The sequence below is a fragment of the Parasteatoda tepidariorum genome, chromosome 12 (genome assembly GCF_982258835.1).
Source record: "Parasteatoda tepidariorum strain Cologne lab strain chromosome 12, Ptep-v5.0, whole genome shotgun sequence".
Classification (NCBI taxonomy): Eukaryota; Metazoa; Arthropoda; class Arachnida; order Araneae; family Theridiidae; genus Parasteatoda; species Parasteatoda tepidariorum.
Genome location: NC_141766.1, coordinates 20,066,503 through 20,086,464, shown reverse-complemented (window position 1 = coordinate 20,086,464; position 19,962 = coordinate 20,066,503). Strand labels below are relative to the sequence as shown.

The following is a 19,962-nucleotide window of genomic DNA, read 5'->3' as shown; positions in this document are numbered from 1 at the left end:
TAGAAGAGGTGTATAAAAAACATTAACTTCATTTTATTGCTTACCACATTGGCTTTAGAATATTTTTCAATATCAATTAAAACATTTTTAATATTTACTTAATATATACTTAATATATTTTTAATATATACTTAAATATCCAATACAATGTACATACAATGTACGGACCTTAAATATCTCGCCAGATATATCGAACCAACGTCCCGCATGGCACTAGGTACCACGTATTGCGGAGACACGCGAAATTAAATTCATTAACATTCTTTGAAAATATCTTCAATGCTAGACGGATTCATAAAATGTACGATTTTGAGTTATAGATTTTGAATGTACAATGTTGCAGAAGAGGTATCTAAAATATATTAATTTATTTTATTGCTTACCACATTTACTTTATAATATTTTTCAAGGAATTAATTCAAGGAATATAATTTTACATGGCAAAATATAAAATTTGAGCGAAATCGGTGTAATAGTTCCTGAGAAATCAAATTTTTAAAATACAACTTTTTTCAACTTTTTTCGCAGACAAGTCATATCCCCTCAATGCGATGAATTTAATTTTGATTCATATTTTCAGGAAGAAAAAAAACCTTTTTTATCATTTGTACAATTTTTTTTTCTTTTTTTTTTTACACTGTGAAACGTTTTGAAATTATTTTTCATTTAAAGTATTTGATATTTGCCATAATTATAAATATGCAATTAAATAACCTACTAACTCGAAAGTTTGATAATTGCTGAGAAAAAAGGATTAAGTATTAGTACGGTAGAGAAATGTCAACTTTAATTTTTGATTAACAAAAGATCCTTATTTAAAATATATATTTATTGAAAAGAAGACATATAATTCGGCTTAGGAATGGCTACATGTAGTTTTTTTTTTTTTAATATTTCGACATTTAATTTTTTTTTCTTTTTGCGTTATTCATTCGAAATTTTGCTATTACATTTATATTTTTGCAAACCACCTGTTTATATTACGACATGTACGCTGTATCTAAAGGTGTACGCTAATATTGATTTTAACATTGGTTATATTATAACTATGTTTTATATATAGTTACTTTATTAACGTAGCCTTACCTTTCCATATTTTTCAAAGAACGTAAATTTTAGTTCTCAATTAAAAAACGTTCATGAAAAGGAGATTAATCGTTTTTCCTCAAACCCAAGTTCAATTTTTGCAAACTCCAAGCTGTTCGTGAGGTGTATAAAGATTGTAATGTTGGAATGACTCATGTAAAGAAATAATAAATTATATGTAATATTGAAAAAAGTTACGTGGAAAAAGGTAGGCGAGTGTTTTCAAAGTCCCAAAACTGTAAGAACATTTTTTTTCGATTAAAATATTTTTACTAAAAAAAAAATTTTTTTTAAACTAAAAAACACTTTTTTTAATGAATCTTTAAAAAGGCACTTTTTGTATTATTTTCCAATCAAACCGAAATTTACTCGGTAATCTCTACAGTGATAATAATTGCTTCACAACCGACTTTATTTAGGATCATAACTACCACAAAACTCAGAAAGTTTTTTCCAGTAAAAATTGGAAAAAAATCAAAATTAAATTGATTGTGTTGGTAAAGTAAGTTGATGATCGTATGGATGAAGTGATATTAGCGATGTAATCTGTCGGTGATATGAACTCATTATACGGTGGCCACAGCAGTGAGAAATAATTTTTATTTTCGGAATCAGGAGAGCTGTTTAAGTCCCTTAATACACTAATTTTATTTTATGCATAATATTTTAAGAGCTTATTTTAAAACTTTTTTAGAAATATTATTTATTTTTTATGTTAATCGAATGAAGGTTAAATTGTAAGTTTTAAAATTTTTGCATCTTTTTCAACTACCCAATTTTAAACGAAAATGTGTAGTTTTAAAAACACAAGTGTAAAACAAAGCAATATCTGTATGTTAGTATATCACTTTAATTATTATGTCTCTTTTTTGTAATAATTTCAATTCTCAATTATTTTAAAATTTTCGCTTGGTAATTAAAAAAAAAAAAAAGAAAGAAACACTTGATGAAAACTATTGTGTTGGAATAATGTTCACAAAATTTAGTAAAAAAAAATTTAAAAAAAATTTTCATAAAATATTGTTCAAACAAAACATTTGGAACCATTTCTGCAAATAGCTGAATATTTTGTTGTTTTTAAATATACTTCATGTATGTTTTCAGTGTCCTTATTTCGTCCAATCTTTATCACCAGAGCGCCCTAAGTAATTGACATCGCATCCTTCTTCTATCATGTAACTTTTATTCGTCCTTTCTCGCTGTTGCCAAGGGTTTTCTCCATCTATATTAATCTCAGTTTTTATGTCTCATATTTACATTTCACATTCCTTTTGCTATCATATTTTTAAGACTAATAAGTCATTTTGATTTCAATATTAAATTCAGGAAAACATTTATAGTGAATTTCTGTGATATGTATTTTGTAAATTTAAGGAAATAAATAATATTTTTAGTTAGTAAAAATCTCGTTCGTTTTTCTTTTCTTTCTAATTTTTTTTTAGGAAACTTAAACTTGAAGTTAATTTCTTTTTAACAAAAAGATTAAAATTTTTAATTTTAAGAATTTATAATATTTTAAATATTTTTAAGAATTTACAATATTTTGAATAATATTTTAAATTTTGAATTTTTAATTAATCATTATAATTAAATCATTTTGTGCTCCAGTTGTTTTTTTCCTGAACTAACGATAAATAAAACGAGCTTGTATATCCAACCGTGGTTCTGAATAATTCTATTTTAAAACAGCAAGCTTATAAATGTAATGCAGGCTTCATAAATATTAAATTTCGCATCCAGTGCTAAGAAATATAGCGTTTTAATCAGAGATTTGTTTCGGAGAAATCTGGGTTCGTTAACCGACCTTACACAAATTATTTTACCTTTAAAATGGACCCAATACTTTTTTTTTCGTATAAACGGACTCTTCCTAAAGTATTTTGTTTTGAAAATGAGCCCTTTACAATTATTTTCATTTTAAAGAAAGATCTTGCAGAAAATTCTTCCTTTTAAAAACAGTATCGATGACGTGATTAAATCCTCAATTCAAAACCATTCAATTCCTAATTTCAAACTCCTTGATATTTCCCTTTTTTCACAAAAACAGGACTTTATTTTACCCAGACCTTGGCCAAAAAAATGTGATTATACGTTAATTAGATGCATAAAATATGAATAGATTTTTCACAAACTCATCGAAATAGGAGCTTTCACAAAAAGTATGGGTATTTGTTAACCTTAAATCAAACCAACTGAAAACTCTTTCAATAACATTCATGGCTACGGAGAGAACTTCAAAATTTTAAAAAATTGAAATAGAAAACATGGCCATCAGTGCATTGTTAACCTCCGTTGAAATTCAAATGTTAATCTGAGTCGAAACTTAATCCTTTCTAATTTTAAGGTTTTTTAGGCACTTATACAATATAAATATTTGATAGTTATCTTGGGAAATGATCAAGATCCTCAGCGGTGAATACTTGCAAAATTGAAAAATAAGTTTTTTTTATGTTTTGGATTCATTTATTATTAGCTGATTATCAAATATTTGATTATATCATTTTAGATATTTGATACTTTTTTATGAGAATAATCCAGAGTTGCTTAAGAAATACTTCCAGAATTAACTAATATCGATTTTTATATTTTTGGGCTGATTTATGATTAGCTGATTATTAGATATTTAATTAGATCAATTTAGATATTTGATACCTTTCTATGGGAATGATCAGCTGCTCAATGGTGGATAGACAGAATTGACAACAATCAGTTTTTATATCTTTGAGCATGTTTATGATTAACTGATTATATTTGATTAGATCAATTTAGATATTTGATACCTTTCTATGAGAATGATCAGCTGCTCAGTTGTGGATATATGCAGAGTTGAAAACAATCAGTTTTTACATCTTTGAACATGTTTATGATTTGCTGATTATTAGATACTTGATTATATCAATTTCGATACTTGTTACCTGTCTATGAGACAGCTGCTCAACGGTTGATACTTCACTAATATTTTTGGACACGTGTTTGATAAGCTCATTATTCGCTGAATCAATTACCGCTTTTGTGATAGATTAACAATACGGCTAAAAATTAAAAAAAGCAAGCCAAATAAGTAAGAATTATCAATTATAGTTTTTCAAAGATTTTCAAACAGTGTCAACTACAATTTTAAAATGTCTGCAAAGAATGTTATTTAAGTCAGTCCCTTCTTTGCAAAGTTTAAGCCATCAAAAACAGCATTTATTGTATAAACTAGTCTGCATACTTTGCCATTAAATAAAAACATAACAGTTGTACAGTGTGCCAAAAAGAAAATAGACCACCCTGAATAACTTTTGATCTAATAATCGGTACTTCTCGTTCTATGACTCAAACTTAATGGTTTGAGAGGGTGACCTCCGTTATGCAAATTATAAGTGCAGACGGTATTTAAAGTTACGAATAAACATACCTATTTTTCGCCGGATTCGATTTTTGACCCTCAAAATATGGTCCCAATAGTTGGTCAGAAAAGCTCTCCAAAGTTTGGACCCCTTCATGTTAAATTTACTTTTTGCGTATTTCGCTATATCTCAAGAATTTTTAGGCTAATTGAAATATTTTTTGCAGACAATTATAAAATTCGTTTATCCAAAGGTGCAAAAAATAACTTTTAGTAAATATTTATTTATTTTTATTATTTTATTAAATAATAGTCGAAAAACTTCGGAATTGTAAGGTATAAATTTTTCACATAATTCTAAAAAATCTAATTTTACCTGGAAAAATTCAAAATTTGAGCGAAATTGGTCAAACAGGTCTTGAGAAATCGAATTTTAAATATCTGACCTTTTTGAAATTGAATTTCTCAACACTATTCAACACATTTTGCTCAAATTTTGTATTTTGGATCACGGATTTCTGAAACTAAAAAAAAGTCTCTGCCTCATTGGAGAGTTATACTTCTTTGTTAGTTCATTATTTTTAATATATTCATTATCATAGAACAATCTAATGGAATAGGGGATTTTGTAAATATAAGGACTCCCACCTGTTTTTGTAAATTATAAAGCATATTGTTATACTCAACTAATAGTTTCGAAGTTATTATGGCCTTTTATATAAAAAGTACAATTAATTGACCTATTTATACTCCTGCTATCTAGACAAGTGAGGTATTGTTTCTTTTTTTATGCTAAATCAAAACAAAATCCTGCCTTACCCTAATTATTTCTTTTTGAGCTTTTTATAATTAACACTTAAACTGATCAACTCTTAATGTTTTTGTCTTCTTTTATTATTATTATTTTACTTATTTAAGTGAAACAAAAAAGTTTTATGCAAGATTCCTTATTGTAATTTTCTATTTTATTTCCTGACTTTTAATACAAAAGAAATTGCAATTCAGCCATTATGTTAATAAAATACTAATTTCAATAAACATGTACATTTCATTGTTTTATTATCAAACATGTTACTGTAAAATTTCGTTTATGTAAAGATAAAACATCATTAATAAATTGCTAAAAATTATCATTCAATCAATGTTATCACTCCTGTCATCTTGATGTGACTAATTTGTTTGTGATTCATCAAAGCTAGCTGAAAATGATGTCAAGAGAATTTTTTCAATTTTTTTTATAAGTCAATCAAACGTTAATCTATAAAATTCTCTTTCAAAGGTCTGAAAAAAAAATCTCAGGCAATGTAAAAAAATCTCTCTGAAGAATGACAAGCGAAATGTTTTTACAGTTTATCTTAGATAAAATTCAAATTTAAACTCTATATCTATCGTCATAGTCAGTTTTGTCAGTAACAGTAAACAAGATTCTCCAATACAGTTATTTTTAGTTTTTTATTTACAATTTTGTTTTTTGTCATAGAAATACATTGTTCTACTTGCTGTTGGATTTTAAAGTGTTAGAGTTTTAGCAATTCCTGTTTTCAAAGTTTTATACATTGCACGTATTTAACACGTATTTAAATACGCTGTTTTGATTTTGTCCTTGAGCTACGGATAAAAAACGAAATAAAGTAAAATTTCTTAAAGTGATTCAAAATACTAACTACAATAGAATATTAAAAATAAAGTGTTTGCAAGCATTTGTTTATTTTTACTAGAGAAATAAATGTCTTCTACAGTTTTTTCGAATTTTTATTTAAGTTATAAACAACTGAGTTTCCTTTAAAAACATATTTGTCAATTAATAAGCAATGTTGTAGAAGTGCGATTTTCTCTTTCCTCTCAGATAAGTTGCTCATGTTACTTCTTATAGGCTACGATTTCCCGATAGGGGAATAAACTATATAACAACTGTGCAAATGTCTAAGAGGGAGGTATTGTTAGTTCCATTTTCATGCATGTACTTAGCACTGTGTGTGTGTTATGTTTTTCACAATGCAATATGTGTGCATGATGTTTACTTTACAATTTATGTTTTATTAAAACTTTATTAGCCGGCAACTGCTTTTGTTTTACTCAAGCTCAACAGAGAACAAATAATAACACAAAATTCAAGCTGTTAGGCTTTTTGTTGTTGTTTTGTTTAACTCTGGCTTAGAAAGAACAAATAAAAATTATAAGTTCATGTTAGAGGTAAAAGTGTTTCATATCATGAGATATTGTAAGTGGATATATTAGTTTTGAGTAAATACGTACACAAAGTATTGAAATTCTTTGCTGCAATTTATAGAATGAGCTTTGATGTAGAATACTCTTCGAAATAACATAAATAATTTAAAATGAGCAACAAAAAAAATCCCTTTAATTTTCAATTTTTTTTTTACTTATAATACTTATAATGTGTAACTTATAATAGTTAATTTAGCCCAAATGAGCTATTTCAAAAAATTACATTTCTACAAAATTTATTTAAAAAACCCGTGAAGTAATCATTTTTTGGTATTACATTTTATATTTTTTAATAGAATGAGCTTTGATGTAGAATACTCCTAGAAATAACATAAATAATTTAAAATAAGAAAAAAATCTCTTTAATTTTAGATTTTTTTCCCTTTTTTTCTTTTACTTAAAAAGTATAACTTATAATAATTAATTTAGCCCAAATAAACTGCTTCTAAAAATTACATTTCTGCGAAATTTATTTTAAAAATCTACCCGTGAAGTAATCATTTTCTGGTACTACAATTTACATTTTTTTTATAGAATGAGCTTTGAAGTAGTATACTCCTAGAAATAACATAAATAATTTAAAATAGCAAAAAAAATCCCTTTAATTTTCAATTTTTTTTTCTTCCTTTGTTTTCTTTTTTTTAAACTTAAATGTGTAACTTATAATAATTAATTTAGCCCAAATGAATTGTTTCTACAAATTACATTTCTGCAAAATTTATTTAAAAAATCTACCCGTGAAGTCCTCATTTTCTGGTACCACGTTTTACATTTTTCCTCTTAATTATTTCTGACTTAATATAGCGTATTAAATCTGAAATGAGTCAACGAGAATTCTGCTCGCTTTCTGCTTTAATTAATTATTTGTGATAATACTAGTGTAATTTGCATAACTGACCCAAAATCTATGATGTCTTGACCTAAAAACCTCGATTCTTTTAATTTCTTGAAATACTATATTTTATTGTTCTTTAAGCCTCATAGTCATTTGGTTTGTAGCCCTGATACAGTTCTCAAATGTATAATTGTAATCAAGTTCTAAAATATATAGTTATTTAGCTTAATTTATTTATAGTAAAACCTCGATTATCCATTGTCTGATTTTTTGACAAATTCGTGAGAGTTAGAAATATGGTTATTTTAAAAATCTGCTAATTCATTATAGATTCCATTTGATGATACTTTATTCGAATTAGTTTAACTTTTATATGACATTTTTTCGAACTGCCTTTCGATTTTGCCTCATGGCATTTAGTTCAGGAAAAATTATGCCGTGTGATATTTTTTCTGCGAGAGATTTTATGACATATTTTACTATAGTCAAATTCTGCCAAATCATGTTTTGCTCATGTGAGATTCTATGATACGATATATTTTGTACAAGTCAAATTTTGCTTAAATTTGATCATCGTGATATTTCGTTCTTCAGTATAATACTGAACCACAAAATTTTTATCATTTATTATTATAATTATTATTATTTAATATTTTTGTCGATCATAAACTTTTTTATTTTATAATGACAAAATTTTGTTTAAAAAAATTCAATAAGGAAGTAAGGATGTAATATTTTGATAATATAAAATCTATACAAAATGATATTTTATGCAGTGGCATGCAGTTACTTTGAACAACTACCTAAAGTTACCAAGAAAGATGAGCATAATAATTAAATTAGTGGAAAGAGCAAAAATGCCAATTTAATAAAAAAAAAACACTATGGAACTGTATACGTTCATTAAAATTTAAATCCTTATTTCAAATTCATTTTTAAGTAAATATATGCGAATATTTCCCTTTGGTAAATTTTTTTTTCTCAAAGAAAATAATTTTAATCTTTCTTTGATCTAAAAATTATTTTAATTATAACAACCTAAAACATTACATAATTAAATTTATTGTAAAATCATATTTCACTCTTCCTAGATAATACTGCTTAAATTAGACATTCACCTAATAAATTCATCACCAATAATTGTTATAAAGTTTTAGTGTATCGATAAAACGTTCCCTTTGGTTTAATGCAGTGTTTCCCAAACTTATGAATTTTGTTTCCCAAACGTATGACTAAATTTTTCGCAACGCTGTGTACCACTAATACAAAATGAATGTATTTTTTTAAAAATATGTTTTTCTTTTTTGGTACAAAGTTTTGTTAATAAGTTTATTTGCATCAGTGAGAAGGATGATATTATTTTTGCTATGATAAAAAAATTGCACAAAAGTTTAAAATCACAACTGGCTGTCGTCACCACTAATTGTTGAATGCTAACTCTGCAAAAAATAGCCAATAGAAAAATACGTACTCGTAAATTTTCATGGCTAGCTCTGTTTTTAAATAAAACTTTTTGAAATTTTCGTTTGTTGCAAGTTCGTTTGTTGCAAGTTGTTGTTTGTTCGTTTGTCTCATAAGAACCACGTACCCCCGTTAAACTGTCCCCGTACCCCTGGGGGTACGCGTACCACACTTTGGGAAACACTGGTTTAATGAATAAGTTTTTGCCCCCCCTACCTACTATTGATGGTATGAATTATCCACAGAATTCATTTATTTCATTTAGACCCAGTATCTTTAATTATATAGCAGGAATCATTTTAGAAGAACCTTTAATCCATTAGTGCATGTTGACTAATGCGCCCTTATTGGACTCGAGGATTGCTTATTTGTATTGTTACCGTAAATTAGGTTGAACAAAAGTAGTAAATGTAAATAAAGTTTAACTCATAGTAATATATTTATAGTGTTATATCATATATATATATATATATATATATATATATATATATATATATATATATATATATATATATATATATATAATTTGCTTCATATTTTTTTGATCAGATATATTTTTAAAAATTATTTTATACGATTTAAGCTAAAATTACTGCTTTATATCTTTTTCTTCTTAGCGAATTTTGATCATCGATTTTGCGTAATAAAATAATTTAATATCTTTAAGGTAATATTAAAGGAGCCATTACCATATTTGAATGACTGTTAATCGTGATTCCTCGAATGTAACGTTAATAAATTTCTTATTTATAATTGAATTTTGTTATCGATCCATCCTAAAGAAGTTTCTTGTTATATTCATTGTATTCGAATCATGTTAAGTAAACGATTCACTTTGTGATTACTTTTTCGTAATGTGATTGCGTAATAAAATAAATTGTTATCCTTGGTCATATATATATATATATATATATATATATATATATATATATATATATATATATATATATATATATATATATATATATATATATATATATATATATATATATATATATATATATATATATATATATATATACACAAAATGTGGTCAATTCACTAACTTATTATGGATTATAATGGAATGTATGTACTCTGTAAAAACTGTTGTGTAATACATATCCATGGTATTGAAAAATTGTGCGTAATTTTAAGACAATACCGAATCAAGCATTCCTTACACACTTTAAAGGATGTATTTAAATTCAATAAATGAAAAAGCATACACCAACATCATCAGATGCATTGAATTATATTCACTACCAAAAACACCAATGTTGGTGCATTTTTGATATCGCCGGTAGTTTGTTTACAACGAGTTAAGAGCTGGCGAAAGATTTTCTTTTCTTCTATGCTGCTATACTATATTGACTGAAACAAAAGTTTGCAGTTAAAATATGTATGTTTTTAGTTCTGTAATGAGGATAATTATTTTTAATAGCTGTGATCTGGTGAACTACGATAAATAATTTTAGAATATCTAATTTGTACCACTTTTTTTAGCTTAGTTTGAATTTGTATTAATATTTTCTCTGTGCTCTATATTTGATTAATAGACTAATTTTATTTTTAAAAATATTGCATCGTATCATATAAATTTTAGTGTAATAAACATTTACACACCAAGTAAAGTAAAAGAATATTCTAGGTGCAATCTTTAGTGTAGAACAGAGGTGTCAAACTCACGGCCCGCGAGCCGCATATGGCCCGAGATGGACATTTTTGCGGCCCAGTCAATATATCCAACGCAAAGTAAAAATAAAATAGAAATGTGAATTTGAAAGGAAACTAGTATATAAAATTATAATATACTTTATTTATAAACTGTACGGATCATTTTAAATTGTACGCGCGAAAATGTAAAATTCTAATTGGCTTGCGGCACCTGCCATTCCAGGGATACTGCATCTTATCAAAAATACGCAGAAAAAATTTCAAATCATAGAACAGAATTTGAAACAAGATTTAAAGATTTTAATTCTTTGGAAGACAAATTTTGTTTGTTTTCTTCGATTTTCTCAATAAATATAGACTCAGTACCCAGTAATATGCAAATGGAAGTCATTGAGATTCAGTGCGACTCAAATTTGAAGACAAAATTCATTGAAGTGGGTGTGCCTGAATTTTACAAATATTTACCGGCAAGGTTTGAAAATACTCGAAAATTCGCATATGAAATTATTTCAATGTTTGGAAGTACTTATCAGTGCGAGCAATTTTTTTCTGTTATGAATGAAAATAAATCTCCTGTCCGAAACCATATTAATAGCTCTCGTTGGGTCAATTTTGAAAGTAGTCTCGGCCAATCAAATTTCTCCCGAAATAGGAAAGATAGTAGCAGAGAAGAGATATCAAACAATAATTTTACTTTATCTATGCTTATTACGATGCACCGTTCAAAATTAAAATATTTGTTTCTGTAAACACTGATTTTTTTTTAACTTTTTTTTTAGCCCACCTAAAGTTAAGCATTGTTTATTTGACCCAAGTTTGCTTTTGAGTTTGACACCCCTGGTGTAGAAGAACATTACTTTAGTCTGAAGTTATTGCCACCATTTCAGATACATGAAGGATCTGTTGATATTCAACAAATGTTTTCGAAAAATTTCCTCTCGATGAATACTTCTGTACAAAAATCTTGATTACCATTTTTAGATATTTGTGTTTCTTCATGAATAGTTTGATGATTTTTTTCATCTCATAAATCCTTCATACTAAATGACGCAATGCATACTAAATTTATGATTCTTGCTGTCTCTTAACTTTACTGATGTGCATCATATCATATAAATTTTAGTGTAATAAACATTTACACACGAAGTAATGTAAAAGAATATTCTAGGTGTCTTTGGTGTAGAAGAACATCTCTTTGGTGTAAAGTTGTTGCCATTAATTTCAGATACTCGAAGGATCTGTTGATATTCAACACATGTTTTCAAAACATTTCCTCTCGGTGGATACTTCTGTACAAAAACTTTGATTACCATTTTTAGATATTTGTGTTACTTCATGAATAGTTTGATGATTTTTTTTTATCTCATAAGTCCTTCATACTAAATGATGCAATGATTTTTAAAGATAAAAAAGAGATTTTTATTATCTATAACATCACTAGGTAGATCAATTCCTCTCACAAGGTCAGCGCTATTTATGTTGAAGAAAAATTTGATATGCGCGTAGTTTCGAGCAGATTGCTTCAATTTTCTAAGTATGACGTGTTCATAGATAACAAAAGAAAAGTGAAATTTTTTTGAATTAATCAATTGAGTTAGTCATAAAATCAAAGTATTTAAAGATTCATCGCAGAGAGCAAGACTTATATTTTTAGGATACGTAAAAAGGTAATTTATACATGAAATGTTTGTAACTTTCTTTGGATTAAAAATTAAAAACAAAAAACAAATAACGCTGTCTTACAGCATTATTTATTATACTATTTTTATATATACTCGTGTTTCACTTCCTTTTTTCTTTAAAAAAATTAATTTATATTTTGTGGTAATTAATAGATTTAGTCATAAAATCAAAATATTCATAGAACAAGATAGATATTTTTAGAACTAGTAAAAAGGTAATTTATGGATGAAATGCTTGTAACTTTCTTTTAATTAAAATTCGAAGAAACTAAAACATTTTCTCATTTCTTTTGCAAGTTTTCATATTTACTCTCGTTCTCTCTTCATTTTTATTTTAGTAAAAAGATTTTTTTTGTTGCTAAAATTAGATTTAAAGATAACTAACAGACTTAATTTCATTAACGAATTATTAAAACGTTTAAAGTAGAAGCCTTCACCATAGAAATGTTTAAATCTCGCTTGAAGTAGACATTTTTTTTAATTTTTTTTTTTTTTTAGAATTCATATGCTAAAAAATTATCTATTTCTTTTATTGTAAATTTGATTAAATAAATATTAAGTGAAAATTGTAAACTTAGAAGGTTCCTTCATTGATAAAGTGTCTGCCCTCTCGGTTTCGCGATCCCTAACTAGACCAATATTTTTAAGACTCGTGAAAAAATAATTTAAGTAACAATATGATTAGAAAAAGGTAGTAAAGTTTCTAACTAGTCCTAACTAGACCTAAAAGGTAGTCCCTAACTAGACCAATATTTTTAAGACTCGTGAAAAAATAATTTAAGTAACAATGTGATTAGAAAAAGGTAGTAAAGTTTCTAACTAGTCCTAACTAGACCTAAAAGGTAGTCCCTAACTAGACCAATATTTTTAAGACTCGTGAAAAAATAATTTAAGTAACAATGTGATTAGAAAAAGGTAGTAAAGTTTCTAACTAGTCCTAACTAGACCTAAAAGGTAGTCCCTAACTAGACCAATATTTTTAAGACTCGTGAAAAAATAATTTAAGTAACAATGTGATAACAAAAAGGTAGTAAAGTTTACCCTTTATTTCAAAGCAATGCGTTCCATGCGATTTGGCTGAAATAAGTTTTCTTTTAACATTGATTATTCCATGAATGAGTAAAATTGTATCATGAAAGAAGCATCTATTGAAGTGATGTAGAATTATAACGATGCATTATTTCATAGAACAATTTTACATGTTGTAAGGAATAATGAGACTTCTCCCTTAGTTAAAGAAATACGAAGTGGAAGATGAAAGGAAGTAGAATAAAACATAATATATAACATCTATACTGATTTAATATCCAAACCTTGAAGTCACGTGATATGAGAGTTTTTCACTTCCTGGTGGAGAAAAGAAAATATCAGAAATCATTTTTTCCAACTTTGATCCTTTTATCCTTGATCTTTAAATTTGGATAAGGGTGTAACTTCAGTTTCTCTATGTTTTTGAAAATCAGGCATGGATATAGGTTTGATAAGTATGTCTGCAGTCAGGACTGTATGTGTATGTCGTTGGACAATATTCCAGCTTTATAGTCCCATTCTGTTAAAGGTTTCTTACACTTTGATATCGATGTGTTTGGTGCGACTTGTGTATTCAATCATCTTTATCGATTATATGTCTTATATGTCGATTGGTTGTATTCAAACAGAGTGCAACTCTTGGAGTAATTCCAATTCTTTAAGAAGTTTTATGATCTATAAAGTTTCTTTAGTGGCTTGAGCTTCTCAGATATATTCAGCTTCAGCTGATGATAGTGTCTGCTTCTTAGTATACCGCTGCATAGGTGCGTTGCCAAGTAGAAATAAAATTCCTGTGCTTGATTTTCGATCAAGTCTCCAATCAATATCTGCATCTATTGTTAGTGTAGGGGGAAAACCGATATCTAGACACAGTCCGAAATTTTTTGTTGTATTTAAGTATCTCACTGTTCTTTTAACTTGTTCCCAGTCCATCTTTCCTGGATTTTTGTTCCAACGACTCAATAGGTTTTCATCTGGTTGACTAATAGCTGCAATCTAAAGTAATTATCCTATTTCTTGTCTGTATTTAGAGTTGTTAGGTCGAAGATTTTTTTCTCCACCTGTCTTTATGTAGCCTAGTTCAATGGGAGTATTACAAGGTTTTACTTCTAGAAGATTGATTTTCCTTACTAGTTCGTTAATTTTTAATTCCTGATTGACCGCATTAAGTTCACCCTCTGTTTCTCTTATGTTGATGCCAATGTAGTAATTTGGCTCTCCTAAATTTTTCTTTTCATGCTCTTCTTTTAGTTTTTCTACTATTTCATTTATTTTGTCTTCACTTCCAGTAATCAGTATATCATCCACATAGACTATTATATAAGTTGATTAATTTCCATTCTTGTGTTTGAAGAGATTGTTTTGTATCACTTTGAGTGAAACCTAGATATTTCAAAGAATTGATTATTTTTGTATTCCATGCTCCAGCCGCTTGCTTGAAATCGTAAATAGCTTTGTTAAGTTTGCATACTTTCATTTCTTGCCCTGGAGTTACGTAATCTTCTGGTTGTCTCATATAAGCATCTTCTTCGAGTTTTTCGTACAGAAATGTGGTTTTTTCGTCAAAATGGTTTACTGTTAATTTTTCAGGTCCAGCTATGGCTAAGAAAGTTCTAATAACGGTGTAAGATACTACTGGCGAATGAATGAATGTCATAAAAATCCTCTCCAAATTTTTGTGAAAATCCCTTCATTACAAAGTGGGCTTTATATGATTCAATTTCTTCTTTGTTATTGTATTTTCTTTTAAATTTCTATCGACTTCCTTATTCATTAATCTTCTGGAGGATCAGCAAGTGTCCAGGTTTGATCTGTCTTAGAGATTTAATGTCCTCTTCTGTAGCTTTTAACTATTTCTGTTTTTCTTTTATATTTTCTAGATTTAATAGATCTTGCCAGTTTGAGGGATTGTTTGTTTCTTGTATGATGTACTAGATCTGTGTAGAGGTACTCCCTTGTTAGTTCTGTCGGATCTGCAAAACTGCTCGTGCAACTTGACGAGGCGTTAACCTCTTCTGACTGATTTCTATTTCAATGGTGTTTTTTTCATTTTCAAAGTGTGTTCTCTCAATGGATTCTTGATCATGAGTTTTAAGAAATATTTTCTCTTCATTCCTTTTAGAGTAAAAGAACGAATGAATTTAGCTGTATGGGAATGAATGATTTTAACTCCATGAATTTAACTGTAACACGTTTTCCATTTATGATGTATTCTATAATCTTTCGAGCTGTTCAACGAACACCTACTTTTGCTTTGTGCATTTGGTTTTGTCAATGTAGGTATAAGCTTTACAGCCAAGTACTTTTATATGAGATAAATCTGGCTTTTTGTTTAACGATAATTGATAATGTGTAAGTTTAGTTCCTTTAGTTTCTAGTCTGTTTTGCAGATACTTAGCTGTGTGCAATGCCCAGAAATGATACGGAAAGTTTGCCTAAACTAGTAGAGCTCTAACAATTTCAATTAACGATCTAATTCTGTCTTTCATCAACGCCATTTTGACTCGGCGAACAAGATACTGTTAGTTGATGGTTGATCCCCATTTCTTTTAAATAGTTCTCTGTTTGTTGGTTGAAATATTCTCCACCATTATCAGTTCGTAAGTTTTCGGGTATTTTGCCAAATTTATTTCCCATCATAGCTATATGTTTAATTTAAATTAGTGCTTCCGATTTTTTCGACAAAAGGCAAATAAATTAATATCTACTGTAACCATGAGTTAAAGTTTAAAAAAATATGATTTTTCTCCTATCGTCTGAATTTTCTTTGGGACTCAGATATCACTGTGTATAGTTTCGAAACACTTGGTTGCTCTGTTTAGAGTTGATTTAGGATACGAATTGTCTGTGAGTTTACTTTGTATGCAATTTTCACATAAACTATAGTGTTTGCATCGACTAAAGCCAATTTTGGTAGCTATATCATTTAATTTTTCTATCGAGTTATAATTCTTGTATATTAGTCTTCTGTGCTAATTTCTGTGCAATTTCTGCTATCGCAAATGTTGATTAATTTCTAATGTTGATTTAATTTCTCTTCATAACAAATTATTTAGTTTAATTGCATCTAAATAAACTTCCTGATCATGAATTATCATGCATTTGCTTTCGCTAAATATTACAGTGCATCCGTTTTCTGTTGATTTGGCTGGCCTAACAGAAGATTAGTTTCGATGTGTGGTACTCAGAGAGCATTTTTTATAGTTAATTTATTCATTGTGATGTCTATTTCTCTCGTGTCGTACGGCATCAGAGTTTTCCCCATTTGCTGTTGTTACTTCATTTTTGTTTGTGTCTGTTATTTTAATAAACGATACCTGATTATTAGAAATATGTGATGAACCAGAGTCGATGATCCATTTTTCTTTATCTGATTTCGAAGTTAAGTTGCTCATTTTATTTTCTACTCCATCGCCATTTTGCTTATTGCTCTTATGGTTGTTCTCCAGTATCCAATATTTTTACATAAAGAGGTCGAGTTTCTCTTATTTTGGTGTTCTTTTGGTTTTTAGTAATTTAGGATTTTTTTTTTTTTTTCAAATGCCAACATTCACCATTATTGTGATTTTTAAATTTGCAATGTGTGCAATATTTACTGCTTCCTATAATTATTATTATTACATGTTCTGTTGATTTGAAATGTTTTGTTTGGATTTTCTGATGCATAGTTATTTTCTATTCTTCTATTATACTCGTCAACTAGCTTACTTCTTATAAATTCGAAATTTAATTCTGTTTCAGACCTAGCTTCTAATGCTGTTATGAGTGTGTCGTATCTTTGAAGTACTGAACACAGTAAAATCGCTGATAAATGAGAATCGCTAATTTCTTTATTCTATTGCTTTAAGTTTGTTTGCTACCTCTCAAATTTTAGTTTTATGAATTATCATGTTTCCCCTTTCCTCTAACTTTGTATTGTGAAGTTTTCTTAATAAAAGTAATTTGCCAGATAAGTTGCTTCTTTCGTGTATTATCTTTAATGCATCCCATGTTTCTTTAGCAGTTTCTTTTTAACGGATGTGAGGTATTTGATTATCGTCACTACGTAAGTTCATAAGTGTGCGAGCTTTTTTTCTCTTTTTTACTTCAGTCTGCTGTAATGGGATTAGAGGGTGTATCTGTTATAATTTCATACCATTAGTTTTTAATGAGTAGCGTTAACATATTCACACTCCAATTACTATTATTGTGATGATTTAGTTTTTCTATCAATTGAGAGTGACTTGATGAAGCCATTTTTAATTTCATATGGTGATAATTGTTTATATTTAGAATTTCTGACAATATTTTATCTTATATACTCATTCACTAATTAAGAAAATGTAAACACTTTATTTGTTACTCCATAATTTAATTTTATGTATCTATTCCTGTTTTTATATTTCTTAGCAAACATATAGAGTTATAGTCTTATGTATGGCTATTTTATAAGTGTGCTATAATCAGTTTTTACTAATATGTAATATATAGTACGTTCAACATCAATGTATGTATGCCTATTTTATTATTTTTATTTAAGTTCAATATAGCTTTAAAACAGCTTATATTTTCTAAATAATATATTTATAATTTTTGCGCACTATATTTATTTTATAACCTCAGTCTCATGATCTTGATAAGAAAAAGGTAGTAAAGCTTACCTTTTATTTCAAGGCGATGAGGTTTAATAAATTCTTTTTAATATTGATTAATCCATGAAGGAGTAAAAGTGCATCATGAAAAAATCATCTTTTCAAGTGATGTAGAAATTTAATGATGTATTATTTAATATTGTAAGAATGAGGAGACTTCTCCCTTAGTTGAAGAAGTGAAAATGGAGGCTAAAAAAGAAGACATCTATAATGACCTTGAAAGTCACATGATCTGAGCTACTTCCTGGTTGAGAAAAGAAAACATCAGAGATCATTTTGTCCTATACAATATTTATTATATTTTTTCAAAAAGAAACGTTTATTAGTAATAGGAGTTACATTAATTAAAGAAAGGAAATTTTTTTATATAATTACGCAAAGTCTTACTTTTATTTTGATACAAAGGTAACTTTTTTATTTTGCGATGGCACATAGCAGACAATAATACTAATATTTTTATGATTTGTTAAGTTCATGCATTAAATGTTTTTTTGTTATCTAAGGAAAAATGCTATAGTCTTAGTTCACAATCGTTTATCAAATTTTTCTCTCATACGTTTATATTTTGATAAAAAAGTTGTTTTTTATTTCTGCGAAAATTAGAGATAACTAATCAACTTAGATTCATTACGAATATTTGTTTCATTACGAATATTCATTACGAATTTATCGCAAATTCTTACTTTTATTTTGATACAAAGGTAACTTTTTTATTTTGCGATGGCACATAGCAGACAATAATACTAATATTTTTATGATTTGTTAAGTTCATGCATTAAATGTTTTTTTGTTATCTAAGGAAAAATGCTATAGTCTTAGTTCACAATCGTTTATCAAATTTTTCTCTCATACGTTTATATTTTGATAAAAAAGTTGTTTTTTATTTCTGCGAAAATTAGAGATAACTAATCAACTTAGATTCATTACGAATATTTGTTTCATTACGAATATTCATTACGAATTTATCGCAAATTCTTACTTTTATTTTGATACAAAGGTAAATTTTTTATTTTGCGATGGCACATAGCAGACAATAATACTAATATTTTTATGATTTGTTAAGTTCATGCATTAAATGTTTTTTTGTTATCTAAGGAAAAATGCTATAGTCTTAGCTCACAATCGTTTATCAAATTTTTCTCTCATACGTTTATATTTTGATAAAAAAGTTGTTTTTTATTTCTGCGAAAATTAGAGATAACTAATCAACTTAGATTCATTACGAATATTTGTTTCATTACGAATATTCATTACGAATTTATCGCAAATTCTTACTTTTATTTTGATACAAAGGTAAATTTTTTATTTTGCGATGGCACATAGCAGACAATAATACTAATATTTTTATGATTTGTTAAGTTCATGCATTAAATGTTTTTTTGTTATCTAAGGAAAAATGCTATAGTCTTAGTTCACAATCGTTTATCAAATTTTTCTCTCATACGTTTATATTTTGATAAAAAAGTTGTTTTTTATTTCTGCGAAAATTAGAGATAACTAATCAACTTAGATTCATTACGAATATTTGTTGAAATCGTGAAATAATTGCATTATTTTTATATAATATCGCTTCACGATCGATATGCAATTTTAAGTTCTTCCTCATCATGAGATGAGGTAAATAAACCGTAAATAGTTTTTAATTTGAATTGTAATTTTTTTTTTTCAAAATTCATAACTATGTTAGTATATCTTAAATTATTCAAAACATTTGCTCCATTTGAAAATTTGCTCTTAAATTGATCTTTTCATTTGATGAACTTTTGGCAATGAGGGTAAAATAATAGTTATGCATTTCATTATATTAAAATACAATTTTAATATAAATCATTAACACGTTTATTTCAATTATAAATTTCATATTTGAACAATGAAATTACAGTCCGTGGCCAAATTATTGGACGCTGTGTAAGATTCTATGTAAAATCTTAATTATCAGGTAATACTATACAGCTTTATTGTTTTTACACAGCTGAAACCATTTTGCACTTGTTTACGTTCGTGTATTAATTGGTTAAATTA

At 27.4% G+C, this 19,962-nt stretch overlaps 1 protein-coding gene and 1 long non-coding RNA gene across 4 annotated transcripts in view; one reads left to right on the top strand and one right to left on the bottom strand.

Moving 5' to 3' along the window:
- The window catches only part of LOC107447769 (uncharacterized), a 189,943-nt gene extending 171,829 nt beyond the window's left edge, over positions 1-18,114 (bottom strand). Inside the window, exon 1 of the long non-coding RNA XR_015430842.1 lies at positions 17,950-18,114. This is a non-coding gene — a long non-coding RNA (uncharacterized LOC107447769). The remainder of the gene's footprint in view (positions 1-17,949) is intronic.
- Positions 1-19,962, top strand: part of Sesn (Sestrin) — a 54,630-nt gene that overhangs the window by 13,379 nt on the left and 21,289 nt on the right. Inside the window, exon 1 of one of the 3 annotated variants that reach the window (XM_087155948.1) lies at positions 12,142-12,265. The exons of the other annotated variants lie outside the window; for them this stretch is intronic. The gene's annotated coding sequence lies outside the window, so the exon portion shown is untranslated. Of the gene's footprint in view, positions 1-12,141; positions 12,266-19,962 lie in introns of those variants that run through there. 3 annotated transcript variants of the gene reach the window in all.